At 53.2% G+C, this 14,881-nt stretch overlaps 1 protein-coding gene across 1 annotated transcript in view; it reads left to right on the top strand.

Annotated features, from left to right (window-relative positions):
- LOC140418959 (uncharacterized) overlaps window positions 1–14,881 on the top strand; it is a 123,697-nt gene that overhangs the window by 78,796 nt on the left and 30,020 nt on the right. The gene's annotated exons all lie outside the window — the stretch shown is intronic.

The following is a 14,881-nucleotide window of genomic DNA, read 5'->3' as shown; positions in this document are numbered from 1 at the left end:
CCTGTGCAGCACCTTAAACTGTATGAGGCTGAGCCTCGGGCACAAAGAGGAAGAGTTCACCCTCCCAAGGACATCTGCCCACGTCCCCTCCTCGATCTCCTCCCCCCAACTCCTCCTCCCACTTACCTTTCAACTCCACCACCGAGGCCCCCTCCTCCTCCTGCATCACCTGGTAAGTTGCCGAGATCTTCCCTCCAACCCCCCCCCCCCCCGAGAGCACCCTGTCCTGTACTGTGCGTGGCAGCAGCCGCAGGAATTCCACCACTTGCCGCCTGGCAAACGCCCTTACCTGTAAAAACCTAAAGTTGTTCCGGGGGGGGGGGGGGGGGAGCCCATACTTCTCCAGCTCACCCAGGCTTGCGAACTTCCCATCCACAAACGGGTCCCCCAACCTTCTTATCCCTGCCCTGTGCCACCCCGAAAACCCTCCATCTATTCTCCCTGAGACAAACTGGTGGTTCCCCCGTATTGGGGTCCACACCGAGGCCCCCACTTCCCCTCTGTGCCGCCTCCATTGCCCCCAGATTTTGAGGGCAGCTGCCACCACTGGGCTCGTGGTATACCTCATTGGAGGGAGCGGCAGTGGCGCCGTTGCCAGCACCTCCAGACTCGTACCCTCACAAGATGCCGTCTCCAGCCTCTTCCATGCAGCCCCCTCCGCCTCCATCACCCACTTGTGCACCATCGCCACATTGGCGGCCCAGTAGTACCCACAGAGGTTGGGCAGTGCCAGCCCCCCATCCCTACTCCACTCCAGGAACACCCTAGGAGTCCCTCGCACCCACACAAACTCCGTTATGCTCCTGTTCACCCACCTAAAGAAGGCCTTCGGGATAAGAATGCATTCTCTGCTCGGTTCAAGCAGGTAACCAACAATCCGCTGGCGAGTGCCCCAGCAGCCCATAATTCACCCATACCCACCATCACAGCTTCCGAAGTCAGATTGGCCTTCCTGAAAGTGAACCCTCGGAAGGCGACGGGCCCAGACGGGATACCTGGTCGTGCACTCAGAGCCTGCGCGGACCAGCTGGCAGAGGTATTCACGGACATCTTTAACCTGTCCCTACTCCACTCCGAGGTCCCCACCTGCTTCAAGAAGACCAGCATCATACCGGTACCAAAGAAGAACCAGGCAACGTGCCTCAATGACTACCGACCAGTGGCCCTGACTTCAGTCGTAATGAAGTGCTTCGAGAGGTTGATCATGAAGTGCATCACCTCCATACTCCCAGAACGCCTTGATCCATTGCAATTCGCATACTGCTGCAACCGGTCCACATCAGATACCATTTCCCTGGCCCTACACTCATCCCTAGAGCATCTCGAAAACAAGGACTCCTACATTAGACTCCTATTTATTGACTACAGCTCCACCTTCAACACCATAATCCCAGCCAAGCTCATATCAAAGCTCCAAAACCTAGGACTTGGCTCCCCACTCTGCAACTGGATCCTCGATTTTCTGACCAACAGACCACAATTAGTAAGAATGAACAACAACGCCTCCTCCACAATAGTCCTCAACACCGGCACCCCACAAGGCTGCGTACTTAGCCCCCTACTCTACTCCCTGTACACACACGACTGCGTGGCAAAACTTGGTTCCAACTCCATCTACAAGTTTGCTGACGATACGACCATAGTGGGCTGGATCTCGAATAACGATGAGTCCGAATACAGGAGGGAGATAGAGAACCTAGTGGAGTGGTGTAGCGACAACAATCTCTCCCTCAATGCCAGCAAAACTAAAGAGCTGGTAATTGACTTCAGGAAGCAAAGTACTGTACACACCCCTGTCAGCATCAACGGGGCCGAGGTGGAGATGGTTAGCAGTTTCAAATTCCTCGGGGTGCACATCTCCAAAAATCTGTCCTGGTCCACCCACGTCGACGCTACCACCAAGAAAGCGCAACAGCGCCTATACTTCCTCAGGAAACTAAGGAAATTCGGCATGTCCACATAGACTCTTACCAACTTTTACAGATGCACCATAGAAAGCATCCTATCAGGCTGCATCACAGCCTGGTATGGCAACTGCTCGGCCCAGGACTGCAAGAAACTTCAGAGAGTCGTGAACACCGCCCAGTCCATCACACAAACCTGCCTCCCATCCATTGACTCCATCTACACCTCCCGCTGCCTGGGGAAAGTGGGCAGCATAATCAAAGATCCCTCCCACTCGGCTTACTCACTCTTCCAACTTCTTCCATCGGGCAGGAGAGACAGAAGTCTGAGAACACGCACGAACAGACTCAAAAACAGCTTCTTCCCCACTGTCACCAGACGCCTAAATGACCCTCTTATGGACTGATTTCATTAACACTGCACCCTGTATGCTTCATCCGATGCCAGTGCTTATGTAGTTACATTGTATATGTTGTGTTGCCCTATTATGTATTTTCTTTTATTCCCTTTTCTCCTCATGTACTTAATGATCTGTTGAGCTGCTCGCAGAAAAATACTTTTCACTGTACCTCGGTAATCGTGACAATAAACAAATCCAATCCAATCCAGAATGGGGAGGCACTGGAACAGGAACGAAAACCTTGGGAGCACCGTCATCTTAACTGACTGCACCCTACCCGCCAGGGACATCGGCAGTGCATCCCACCTCATAAACACCTCCATTTGCTCCACTAGCCTCGTGAAATTAAGTCTATGCAGGGCCCCCCAGCTCCTGGCCACCAAGACCCCCAAATACCTGAAGCTCCTCTCCGTCCTTTTTAGTGGGAGCTCGCCAATCCCACTCTCCTGGTCCCCTGGGTGAACCACAAACAACTCACTCTTCCCCATGTTGAGCTTGTACCGTGAGAAATCCCCTCACTCCCTGAGGATCCTCATTACCTCCGGCATTCCCCCCACCGGGTCCGCCACATATAGCAGCAAGTCGTCCGCATAGAGCGACACCCTATGCTCCTCCCCACCCCGCACCAACCCCCTCTAGTTCCTCGACTCCCTCAGTGCCATAGCCAGGGGTTCAATCGCCAGTGCGAAGAGCAGGGGGGACCCCTGCCTCGTACCTTGATGCAACCGAAAGTACTCGGACCTCCTCTTGTTCGTGGCCAAACTCGCCATTGGGACCTCGTACAACAGCCTAAGCCACCTGACAAACCCCTCCCCAAACCCGAACCTCTTCAGTACCTCCCACAAGTACCCCCACTCTACCCTATCGAAGGCCTTCTCAGCGTCCATCGCCACGACTATCTCCGCCTCACCATCCCTCGTCGGCATCAGAAGAACGTTCAGGAGCCTCCACACATTCGCGTTCAACTGCCATCCCTTCACGAACCCCGTCTGGTCTTCATGGATGATCTGCGGCACACAATCCTCAATCCTCGTGGCTAAGACCTTCGCCAGCACCTTGGCATCTACGTTTAACAACAAAATCGGCCTATAAGACCCACACTGCAAGGGATCCTTGTCCCGCTTCAGGATCAAGGAGATCAGTGCCCGGACATTGTTGGGGGCAAAGCCCCCCCCCCCGCAACAGGTCCACATATTTTTTGTAGAATTCGACTGGGAAACCGTCTGGCCCCGGTCCCTTCCCCGCCTGCATGCTCCCTATCCCTTTGGCCAGCTCCTCCAGCCCAACCAGGGCCCCTAATCCCACCACGAGTCCCTCCTCCACCTTCGGAAACCTCAATTGGTCCGGAAAGCAGCCCATTCCTCCCTCCTCCAGTGGGGGCTCAGACCGATACAGTTCCTCATAAAAGTCCCTGAAGACCCCATTGATGCCAACCCCACTCCGCACCACACTCCCTCCCCTATCCTTAACTCCCCCAATCTCCCTAGCTGCGTCCCGCGTCCGAAGCTGATGTGCCAGCATCCGACTTGCCTTTTCCCCATACTCATAAATCGCCCCCTGGGCCTTCCTCCACTGCGCCTCCACCTTCCTGGTGGTCAACAGGTCAAATTCGGCCTGGAGGCTCTGCCTCTCCCTCAACAGTCCCTCCTCAGGCACCTCCGTATACCTCCTGTCTACCCTCACCATCTCCCCCACCAGTCTCTCCCTCTCCCTCTGCTCTCTCCTCTCCTTGTGGGCCCTAATGGAGATCAGTTCTCCCCTAACCACCACCTTCAGCGCCTCCCAGACCATCCCCATTCGGACCTCCCCATTATCGTTGGCCTCCAATTATCTCTCTATGCTTCCTCGGACCCGCTCACTCACCTCCTTGTCCGCCAACCGCCCCACCTCCAAGCACAACGGGTGCTGGTCCCTCTCCTCCCCCAGCTCTAGGTCTACCCAATGCGGGGCATGATCCGAAATGGCTATCGCAGAGTACTCGGTATCCTCTACTCTCAGCGCCCTACTCATAATAAAAAAGTCGATCCGGGAATCAGCCTTATAAACATGCGAGAAGAATGAAAATTCCCTAGCCTCCAGCCTTGCAAATCTCCAAAGGTCCACTCCTCCCATCTGGTCCATAAACCCTCTCAGCACTTTGGCCGCCTCCGCCTTCCTACCTGTCCTAGACCTGGAGCGATCCAGTGCTGGATCCAACACCGTGTTAAAGTCCCCCCCCCCATTATCAGGCCCCCCCCACTTCCAAGTCCGGGATCCGACCCAACATGCGCCGCATAAAACCCGCATCGTCCCAGTTCGGGGCGTACACGTTGATCAGCACCACCCTCTCCCCTTGCAGCTCACCACTTACCATTACATACCTGCCGCCATTGTCTGTCACAATGCTCGACACCCTCTTTCCCACCAAGATCGCCACTCGCCGATTATTGGCATTCAGCCCCGAATGAAAACCCTGACCTACCCACCCCTTCCTCAATCTTACCTGGTCTGCCACCTTCAGGTGTGTTTCCTGGAGCATGACCACATCCGCCTTCAGCCCCTTCAGGTGCGCGAACACCTGGGCTCACTTGACCAGCCCGTTCAGACCCCTTACATTCCAGGCTATCAGCCGGATCAGGGGACTACCCGCCCCCTCCCCCGCCGACTAGCCATAACCCCTCCTTGGCCAGTCACACGCCCGCACCCCACGCCCAGCCCGTTCCCCATGCCGGCCACTCCCGCCACTCCTTCGACTCCTCCCATTGTGGGACATACCCTCCTCCTCCATTACCCATCAGCAGGCTCTCCGCCTCCTCCTTCCATCCCAAGCGCAGGAAACAACCCTTGTGGCCCGGCCCGGCCCCCTCCAGCGTGGGAAAAAGCCCGCGCTTTCCATCTGCCCGGTCCCTCCGCCTCTGCCGCAGCTCCTTTTACAGGCCCAGTCCCCTCACCCCCGACTCGGGCCTCCCCCTCCCCCGCGGGGCCCCATCCCCCCTACCGGCCATCCACCCCTACTCCATTTACTCACCTCCCTCCAAGAGCCCACCCGACAGACCCAAACAAAACAGTGCCCAACCCACCCTAACCACCCACACCAAACCAAAAAGAAACGAGAGCAAAGAACCTCCCCTCAAAATATAACACACCAACAGCAATCCCGACCACCATCCCGACCCTCAGTTTGTGTCCAGCTTCCCAGCCTGAAAAAAGGCCCACGCCTCCTCCAGGGACTCAAATTAATGGTTCCGGTCCTTGTAGGTGACCCACAGACGCGCCGGCTGCAACATGCCAAACTTCACCCACTTCCCGTGCAGCACCGTCTTCGCCCGGTTGTACCCAGCCCTCTTCTTCACTACCTCCGCACTCCAGTCCTGATATATTCAAACCTCCGCATTCTCCCACCTGCTGCCCCTCTCTTTCTTGGTCCACCTGAGCACGCACTCCCGATCAGCGAACTGATGGAACCGCACCAGCACCGCCCGCAGAGGCTCGTTAGCCTTGGGCCTCCTCGCCAGCACTCTATGGGCCCCTTCCAGCTCCAGGGCCCCTGGAAGGACCCCGCTCCCATCAGCGAGTTTAACATGGTGACCACATAGGCCCCCACGTCCGACCCCTCCAGCCCCTCCGGGAGGCCCAGGATCCGCAAATTCTTCCGACTCGACCGATTCTCCATCTCCTCGAACCGCTCCTCCCATTTCTTGTGGAGCGCCTCCACCTTTACCGCAAGGCCTAAGATCTGGTCCTCGTTGTCGGAGATCTTTTGTCGGACCTCGCGGATCGCCACCCCGTGGGCCGTCTGGGTTTCCAGCAGCTTGTTGATAGAAGCCTTCATCGGCTCCAGCAGGTCCGCTTTAATCTCTCTGAAGCAGCGCTGGATACCCTTCTGCTGCTCCTGCACCCACTGCATCCACGCTGCCTGGTCCCCACCTGCCGCCATGTTGCTCTTCTTCCCTCGCACTTCTTTGGGTTCACCACCACTTTTTTTAGTCGCCCTGCTCCTGGTCCAAGCCATACACTGTCGGGGGAATATTGCAATCTTCTTCCCACACCGGGAAATGTTGGGAAAAAAAATTCCGTTGGTGGCCCTGAAAAGAGCCCATAAGTCCATTCCAAGGGGGCGCTGCCGAACGTGCGACTTAGCTCTGCATAGCCGCAACCAGAAGTCGTGTCAGGTTATTATTTTGCAAAGACTAGATCTTTATTTTTAAAAATATCATGATCAACCAAAATGTTTCCAGAAACTGCAGAGCTATCAGAATTTGTTTGAAAAAAAAAATGATTCGATAATTTTGCGAAGTTACGAGATGTGGTGATAAGCCTGTATATATTACATGTACTCAGCAGTGTGACCTCCCACCAGTAGTTGGCGTCAGGCATCAGGTGACATCCGGCTACCAGCAGAAAGTTGTAAAGCGTACATGAGGCCAGTCGCACATAAGGGTAGTTCCAAGAGAGTCTATTGTAACTTGGTCTGTATAGCATTCTGATCGTTACCGTACCATGTGTACATTAATAAATCATCGTTGTGGTTAATTCACCAGCAGTTCTGTAGAATCACTACAAGACAAGATCACAGAACAGAACATGAGATATCATATTCTGTCAAGAATATGTGGGCTAGGCATTGGAGTAATAGTATTGTTACTGGGCGAGTAATCCAGAGACCCAGGTTAATGCTCTGGGGATCTGGGATTGAATCTGCCGATGACAGATGATGAAACTGAATAAAAGTCTTGAATTAAAAGTCTAATGATAACATTCTTGATTGTTGTAAAAACTCATCTGGTTCACTAATGTCCTTCAAGAAATGTTGTGGTTGGACTTCCGGTTGCGGTGATGCACTGCTAAGCCGCACGTTTCGGCAGCTCCCGTTCTAACGGACTTTTGGGCTCTTATCGGGAGCCCCAACGGATTTTTTTTTCGACCTAACTCAGTGTGGGGTGACGAAGGAAGGAGTCCCCCTGGGTGTGTATGGAAAGGAGCAGCGGTAGTGGCCAGATTGCGGAGGATCCTGTGGAGCAGCGGCAAAGAAGAGAAGGGAGAAGCAAGATGGCGGTGGATGGAGCCCAGATGGTATGGGGCCCGGACCAGCAGGAGTTTGTCCGACGATGTGTGGAGGAGCTCAAGAAAGAGGTGCTGGCGCTGATGCTACTGGCAATCGAGGGACTGAAGGAAACACAAAAGGTCCAGGTGATGGAGCTTCGTGGAGTGAATACAAAGGCAGCCGAGAATGAAGATGAGATACAGGGCCTGGTGGTAAAAACGGAGACACACGAGGCACCACACAAGAGGTGCATAGAAAGGCTGGAAGCCCTGGAGAATAGCTCGAGGAGGAAAAGCCTACTGATTCTAGGTCTCCCCGAAGGAGCAGAGGTAGCTGATGTTGGGGCTTATGTGAGCACGATGCTCCACACGCTAATGGGAGCTGAGGCCTCAACGGGCCCCCTGGAAGTGGAGGGAGTGTACCAGGTCCTCGTGAGAAGACCAAAGGCAGGTGAAACACCAAGAGCAATAGTGGTGAAGTTCCATCGCTACACGGACAGAGATGGTCCTGAGCTGGGCCAAGAAGGCACGGAGTAGCAAATGGGAGAATGCGGTGATACGTGTGTATCAGGACTGGAGTGCTGAGGTGGCGAGAAGGAGGGCGAGCTTTAACCGGGCCAAGGCAATTTAGTTGTTAGCCAGATCTTGGTAGAAAGTTAGAGGGATGGTAGGGAAGGGAGTGCAATGTTCCTCCTGCAGGATGTTTGAGGTGAGGGATGCCGTTGGTGTCCCTGCTGATTTTACCTGCAGGAAGTGCTGCCATCTCCAGCTCCTCCAAGACCGAGTTAGGGAACTGGAGCTGGAGTTGGAAGAACTTCGGATCATTCGGGAGGCAGAGGGGGTCATAGATAGCACCTTCAGGGAATTAGTTACACCAAAGATTGGAGATAGATGGGTAACTGTAAGAGGGACTGGGAAAAAGCAGTCAGTGCAGGGATCCCCTGCGGTCGTTCCCCTGAGAAACAAGTATACTGCTTTGGATACTTGTGGGGGGGGACTTATCAGGGGGAAGCCATGGGGTACGGGCCTCTGGCATGGAGTCTGTCCCTGTTGCTCAGAAGGGAAGGGGGGAGAGGAGCAGAGCATTAGTAATTGGGGACTCGATAGTCAGGGGCACAGATAGGAGATTTTGTGGGAGCGTGAGAGACTCACGTTTGGTATGTTGCCTCCCAGGTGCAAGGGTACGTGATGTCTCGCATCATGTTTTACGGGTCCTTAGGGGGGAGGGGGAGCAGCCCCAAGTCGTGGTCCACATTGGCACGAACAACATAGGTAGGAAAGGGGACAAGGATGTCAGGCAGGCGTTCAGGGAGCTAGGATGGAAGCTCAGAACTAGAACAAACAGAGTTGTTATCTCTGGGTTGTTGCCCGTGCCACGTGATAGTGAGATGAGGAATAGGTAGAGAGAGCAATTAAACACGAGGCTACAGGGATGGTGCAGGCGGGAGAGATTCAGATTTCTGGATAACTGGGGCTCTTTCTGGGGAAGGTGGGTCCTCTACAGACAAGATGGTCTACATCTGAACCTGAGGGGCACAAATATCCTGGGGGGGGGGAGATTTGTTAGTGCTCTTTGGGGGGGTTTAAACTAATGCAGCAGGGGCATGGGAACCTGGATTGTAGTTTTAGGGTAAGGGAGAATGAGAGTATAGAGGTCAGGAGCACAGATTTGACGTCGCAGGAGGGAGCCAGTGTTCAGGTAGGTGGTTTGAAGTGTGTCTACTTCAATGCCAGGAGTATACAAAATAAGGTAGGGGAACTGGCAGCATGGGTTGGTACCTGGGACTTCGATGTTGTGGCCATTTCGGAGACATGGATAGAGCAGGGACAGGAATGGATGTTGCAGGTTCCGGGGTTTAGGGGTTTTAGTAAGCTCAGAGAAGGAGGCAAAAGAGGGGGAGGTGTGACGCTGCTAGTCAAGAGCAGTATTACGGTGGCGGAGAGGATGCTAGATGGGGACTCATCTTCCGAGGTAGTATGGGCTGAGGTTAGAAACATGAAAGGAGAGGTCACCCTGTTGGGAGTCTTCTATAGGCCTCCAAATAGTTCTAGGGATGTAGAGGAAAGGATGGCGAGGATGATCCTGGATAAGAGCGAAAGTAACAGGGTAGTTATTATGGGAGACTTTAACTTTCCAAATATTGACTGGAAAAGATATAGTTCGAGTACATTAGATGGGTCGTTTTTTGTACAGTGTGTGCAGGAGGGTTTCCTGACACAGTTTGTTGACAGGCCAACAAGAGACGAGGCCACGTTGGATTTGGTTTTGGGTAATGAACCAGGCCAGGTGTTGGATTTGGAGGTAGGAGTGCACTTTGGGGACAGTGACCACAATTCGGTGACGTTTACGTTAATGATGGAAAGGGATAAGTATACACCGCAGGGCAAGAGTTATAGCTGAGGGAAGGGCAATTATGATGCCATTAGACGTGACTTGGGGGGGACAAGGTGGAGAAGTAGGCTGCAAGTGTTGGGCACACTGGATAAGTGGAGCTTGTTCAAGGATCAGCTACTGCGTGTTCTTGATAAGTATGTACCGGTCAGGCAGGGAGGAAGGCGTAGAGTGAGGGAAACGTGGTTTACCAAAGAGGTGGAATCTCTTGTTAAGAGGAAGAAGGAGGCCTATGTGAAGATGAGGTGTGAAGTTTCAGTTGGGGCGATGGATAGTTACAAGGTAGCGAGGAAGGATCTAAAGAGAGAGCTAAGACGAGCAAGGAGGGGACATGAGAAGTATTTGGTAGGTAGGATCAAGGAAAACCCAAAAGCTTTCTATAGGTATGTCAGGAATAAGCGAATGACTAGGGAAAGAGTAGGACCAGTCAAGGACAGGGATGGGAAGTTGTGTGTGGAGTCTGAAGAGATAGGCGAGATACTAAATGAATATTTTTTGTCAGTATTCACTCAGGAAAAAGATAATGTTGTGGAGAATGCTGAGACCCAGGCTAATAGAATAGATGGCATTGAGGTACGTAGGGAAGAGGTGTTGGCAATTCTGGACAGGCTGAAAATAGATAAGTCCCTGGGTCCTGATGGGATTTATCCTAGGATTCTCTGGGAGGCCAGGGAAGAGATTGCTGGACCTTTGGCTTTGATTTTTATGTCATCATTGGCTACAGGAATAGTGCCAGAGGACTGGAGGATAGCAAATGTGGTCCCTTTGTTCAAAAAGGGGAGCAGAGACAACCCCGGCAACTATAGACCGTTGAGCCTCACGTCTGTAGTGGGTAAAGTCTTGGAGGGGATTATAAGAGACAAGATTTATAATCACCTAGATAGGAATAATATGATCAGGGATAGTCAGCATGGCTTTGTGAAGGGTAGGTCATGCCTCACAAACCTTATCGAGTTCTTTGAGAAGGTGACTGAACAGGTAGACGAGGGTAGAGCAGTTGATGTGGTGTATATGGATTTCAGCAAAGCGTTTGATGAGGTTCCCCACGGTAGGCTATTGCAGAAAATACGGAGGCTGGGGATTGAGGGTGATTTAGAGATGTGGATCAGAAATTGGCTAGCTGAAAGAAGACAGAGGGTGGTGGTTGATGGGAAATGTTCAGAATGGAGTTCAGTTACAAGTGGAGTACCACAAGGATCTGTTCTGGGGCCGTTGCTGTTTGTCATTTTTATCAATGACGTAGAGGAAGGCGCAGAAGGGTGGGTGAGTAAATTTGCAGACGATACTAAAGTCGGTGGTGTTGTCGATAGTGTGGAAGGATGTAGCAGGTTACAGAGGGATATAGATAAGCTGCAGAGCTGGGCTGAGAGGTGGCAAATGGAGTTTTATGTAGAGAAGTGTGAGGTGATTCACTTTGGAAGGAATAACAGGATGCGGAATATTTGGCTAATGGTAAAGTTCTTGGAAGTGTGGATGAGCAGAGGGATCTAGGTGTCCATGTACATAGATCCCTGAAAGTTGCCACCCAGGTTGATAGGGTTGTGAAGAAGGCCTATGGAGTGTTGGCCTTTATTGGTAGAGGGATTGAGTTCCGGAGTCAGGAGGTCATGTTGCAGCTGTACAGAACTCTGGTACGGCCGCATTTGGAGTATTGCATACAGTTCTGGTCACCGCATTATAGGAAGGACGTGGAGGCTTTGGAGCGGGTGCAGAGAAGATTTACCAGGATGTGGCCTGGTATGGAGGGAAAATCTTATGAGGAAAGGCTGATGGACTTGAGGTTGTTTTCGTTGGAGAGAAGAAGGTTAAGAGGAGACTTAATAGAGGCATACAAAATGATCAGGGGGTTAGATAGGGTGGACAGTGAGAGCCTTCTCCCGCGGATGGAAATGGCTGGCACGAGGGGACATAGCTTTAAACTGAGGGGTAATAGATATAGGACAGAGGTCAGAGGTAGGTTCTTTACGCAAAGAGTAGTGAGGCCGTGGAATGCCCTACCTGCAACAGTAGTGAACTCGCCAACATTGAGGGCATTTAAAAGTTTATTGGATAAACATATGGATGATAATGGCATAGTGTAGGTTAGATGGCTTTTGTTTCGGTGCAACATCGTGGGCCGAAGGGCCTGCTCTGCGCTGTATCGTTCTATGTTCTATGCTCTATGTTCTAAGGCGGTGCTCCATAGGAAGAAAATAAAATTTGGGATGCTGCAGCCGGCGCGATTGTGGGTCACGCATCAGGGCAAGCACCACTACTTCGAGACGGCGGATGAGGCATGGACATTCATCCAAGAAGAGAAACTGGACTAGATTTGAGAGTTTGATGTTTGGAGAGAAGCTGCGAGGTGGTGGTACAGGAATGTAAAGTGGGGAAAGGGGAGGGCTATTGTACAGCAATGTTGGGCGGGGAATTTCTCTCCCCCCGATGGGGGGGGGACACGAAGAAATGTGGGCGCCGGGGGGGAAAAGGGACAGGGAAGGGGAATGAGGGAACTGCGCCATTGGGGGCGGGGCCGAGAGGAAAGTGCGGGTATTTTCCCGCGCTATGGAAATTTGGAAATTATAGCGGGAAAACGGGCGCAGGAAGGAAGGGAGCTCCACACGCAGGGAGGTCAAAGAGTGAACGGGGGAAGCCGAGGTCAGCCAGAGTTAGCTGACTCCCGGAAGCAATATGAGGGGAGTAATCAAGCTAGAGGGGAATCTAGCAGGGGGAGGGGGGGATTAACTGGGTTGCTGCTGCTGAGTGCAAGGGGGAGCTGGTAAGAGATGAGGTGATCGGGGCGGGAAGGTGCTGCCTGGGGGACAGACGGGTGCGCGGGACCTGGATGAGGAGATGGCCTAAAAAAGGGGATGGCTAGTCGACGAGGGGGGAGGGGTGAATTGCCCCCCAATCCGGCTGATCACGTGGAATGTGAGAGGCTTAAACGGGCCGATTAAGAGGGCACGGGTGTTTGCGCACTTAAAGAGACTGAAGGCGGACGTAGTAATGCTCCAGGAGACGCACCTGAAGGTGGCGGGTCAGGTTAGACTAAGAAAAGGATGGGTGGGACAGGTATTCCACTCAGGGTTGGACGCGAAAAACAGAGGGGTGGCAATATTGGTGGGGAAACGTGCATCATTCGAGGCTAAGAATATAGTGGTGGACAGTGGGGGCAGATATGTGATGGTGAGTGGCAGACTGCAGGGAGAGGCGGTTGTGCTGGTGAATGTATATGTCCCGAACTGGGATGACGCGGGTTTCATGAAGCGAATGCTGGGACGTATCCCGGACCTGGAGATGGGAAGCTTGGTAATGGGGGGGATTTTAACACAGTGCTGGATCCAGGGCTAGACCGGTCCAGATCCAGGACCTGGAGAAGGCCGGCAGCGGCCAAGGTGCTTAAGGGATTCATGGAACAAATGGGGGGAGTGGATCCGTCGAGATTCGCCAGGCCAATGGCTAAAGAGTTCTCTTCCTTCTCCCACGTCCATAAGGTATACTCCCGGATAGACTTTTTCGTTTTGGGAAGGGCACTGATCCCGAAAGTGGCAGGAACGGAGTACTCAGCCATAGCCGTTTCAGACCACGCCCCGCATTGGGTGGATTTGGAACTAGGAGAGGAAAGGGAGCAGCGCCCACTCTGGCGACTAGATATGGGACTACAGGTGGATGAGGGGGTCTGCGGAAGGGTGAGGGGGTGTATTGAGCGATACCTGGAGGTCAACGACGATGGGGAGCATCAGGTGGGGGTAGTATGGGAAGCGCTGAAGGCGGTGGTTTGAGGAGAGCTGATCTCCATCAGAGCCCACAAGGGGAAACAAGAGGGCAAGGAAAGAGAGAGATTAGTGGGGGAAATCTTGAGGGTCGATAAAAAATATGCGGAGGCCCCAGACGAAGGGCTATACAGAGAAAGACGAAGACTACAGACGGAGGTTGACCTGCTGACCACGGGAAAGGCAGAGGCACAGTGGAGGAAGGCACAAGGGATGCAATATGAGTATGGGGAAAAGGCGAGCCAGCAGTTGGCCCACCAACCTCGGAAGAGGATGGCAGCGAGAGACATCGGGGGAGTTAGGGACGAAACAGGAAATATGGAGCAGAGAGCAGGGAACGTGAACGAGGTGTTCAAGACCTTTTATGAGAGGATATATAAGTCCCAACCCCCGGGGGGAAAAGAAGGAATGTTACACTTTCTGGACCAGCTAAGGTTCCCGAAGGTGAAGGGGCAGGAGGTGGCAGGTCTGGGGGCGCCAATCGAGGTGGATGAGGTGATTAAAGGACTGGGGAACATGCAGGCAGGGAAGGCCCCGGGACCAGATGGGTTTCCGGTGGAATTCTACAGGAAGTATATAAATCTGTTGGCCCCGCTCTTGGCGAGAACCTTTAATGAGGCTAAGGAAAGGGGGATGCTACCCCCGACAATGTCGGAGGTGACGATATCGCTAATCCTGAAACGAGATAAAGACCCGCTGCAATGCGGGTCATACAGGCCTATCTCACTCCTAAATGTAGATGCCAAACTGCTGGCAAAAGTGATGGCGACAAGGATAGAGGATTGCATCCCAGGGGTGGTGCATGACGACCAGACAGGGTTTGTAAAGGGGAGACAACTGAATGTTAATGTACAAAGGTTGCTGGGGGTGATGATGACGCCCCCACCGGAGGGGGAGGCAGAGATAGTGGCGGCGATGGATGCAGAGAAGGCATTCGATAGGGTGGAGTGGGACTATCTGTGGGAGGTGCTGAAGAGGTTTGGGTTCGGTGAGGGGTTTATTAGATGGGTCAGACTCTTATATGGGGCCCCGGTGGCAAGCGTAGTCACAAACCGGCAAAGATCGGGGTATTTTCGGCTACATAGGGGTACAAGACAAGGGTGCCCCCTGTCCCCGTTACTGTTCGCGTTGGCAATTGAACCACTGGCCATAGCGCTGAGGGATTCTAAGAAGTGGAGGTGGGTGCTTAAAGGGGGAGAGGAGCACCGAGTGTCGCTCTACGCAGATAACCTACTGCTATACGTTGCGGACCCGGTAGAGGGGATGCCAGAAGTAATGCAGATACTTAGGGAGTTTGGAGAGTTCTCGGGATACAAACTAAATATGGGGAAGAGCAAGCTTTTTGTAATGCACCCCGGGGAACAGGGAAGGGGGATAGATGCTCTGCCGCTGAGGAGAGTGGAAAGGAAC

The sequence above is a fragment of the Scyliorhinus torazame genome, chromosome 5, assembly GCF_047496885.1.
Source record: "Scyliorhinus torazame isolate Kashiwa2021f chromosome 5, sScyTor2.1, whole genome shotgun sequence".
NCBI lineage: Eukaryota > Metazoa > Chordata > Chondrichthyes > Carcharhiniformes > Scyliorhinidae > Scyliorhinus > Scyliorhinus torazame.
Note: the sequence above shows the minus strand (reverse complement) of the source record. Positions and strands in the feature narration are given on the sequence as shown.